The sequence below is a fragment of the Lissotriton helveticus genome, chromosome 4_1, assembly GCF_964261635.1.
Source record: "Lissotriton helveticus chromosome 4_1, aLisHel1.1, whole genome shotgun sequence".
Taxonomy (NCBI): domain Eukaryota; kingdom Metazoa; phylum Chordata; class Amphibia; order Caudata; family Salamandridae; genus Lissotriton; species Lissotriton helveticus.
Window position 1 is genome coordinate 1204142168 of NC_136063.1, and position 1377 is coordinate 1204143544.

The 1377-nt window shown below is 38.4% G+C and overlaps 1 pseudogene; it reads left to right on the forward strand.

Annotated features, from left to right (window-relative positions):
* The first annotated feature begins 321 nt into the window (after window positions 1-321).
* On the forward strand, window positions 322-953 carry LOC144828131 (divergent protein kinase domain 2A pseudogene; annotated as a pseudogene).
* Window positions 954-1377: the final 424 nt, after the last annotated feature.

Genomic DNA, 1377 nt, shown 5'->3' on the forward strand with positions numbered 1-1377 from the left:
ACATTGCATAGTAAACCAAACATAACACTTTGAATCCAGTTTGTGTTAGAAAAGTAACCCAGCACAACGCTATAGTTAATCAGGGCAGAGATGATTATACTGCTCCTGGTGCACTGCCCTTCAAAGCATCTGCTCAGCTTCCTAGTGAGCAGATTTGCCAAGACCAAGGACTCAGGCAGTTTCTTACTCCTCATCCTCTAGGTCACTGAGCACATACAACTGCAGCTCAAGCTGGCTTTCAACTCCAAGCCACTTGTGCTTTAGAGTTGTGTCTTTGATGACTGATTGTCTTTGGCATAATACTTGAGAGATTCTGGAAGAATGGTAACTGTAAAATATGTTGGGGAGGAGTTATGGTGTTTTTACCTCACGCCATGGGAGAAATAGATGGGCTTCAACTGTCAATTCATGGAAATAGATGACCAAGTAACAAACAAGGAGTTTGAGTAACTCTTAGATGTCAACTAACAGCTCTACACAAGTCCAACAGATGGGAAGGTCAAAACGGTAGATATGCCAGTCAGTCAGTCATAATCACTTTACTTCACCAGTACATAAAAACACCATAAAAAGTAAATATGCAACATGTATTGGTGGGGCATTAAACATACATTAAGCAAAATAATCCGGAAAACTGAACCATTTGCTATGAAAGTAAATTTAGTGAATGTGGTAAAAAGCATCCTATTCATTTATATAAATAATTCTTTGTTCTCTGGCTTTTGTAGATCACACTTATTATGTTATCTGTCAGTACTTCTCTTCCAGGCATGCCACCTGTTGTGGCACGTCTGGAGCACTTCTTCATGATCTTCAGCAGAAAGCACCAAATAAGGGCGTTTTGAGGCCTTACAGAGTGTACCAACCCAAAGAAGAAACAGAGTCGAGGTCAAGCAACAAAGAGGTTGCAAGAATACCTTGCAAATTTGAAAATTAACGTGAGGTTGTCCTGAAGACACCTTAATAAAACTGTATTAACACACTTTTAAGAAAGGGGAGCTGTGGAAAGCTAAGCTGTTTTTACTGGAAAATAACATTTAAGAAAAATCATGGGAACTAAGAATCGATTATTCTTATTCCCCAAAATTTGACTTTTGTTTGATTAGGTCACATTTTTTTTTTATTTACAAAAAAAGTTATGTGGATTTAACACTTTATCTATTCCCTGTGCCCCTTGACTGGAATAGATGTGCGATCCAGGCAGATTACAGCATCCTGCATTCTAGACGTCTAGAATGAGGACTTCTGTATCACATGATACTTGATGTAACACTGCATTATGACGGTTTGGTAATCAGTCTGCAACTGAAGTTTATTCTGAAGCTGAGCTTTTTGTACTCACATTCAAGTAAGCACACTTTTGAAGAGTATTGACTA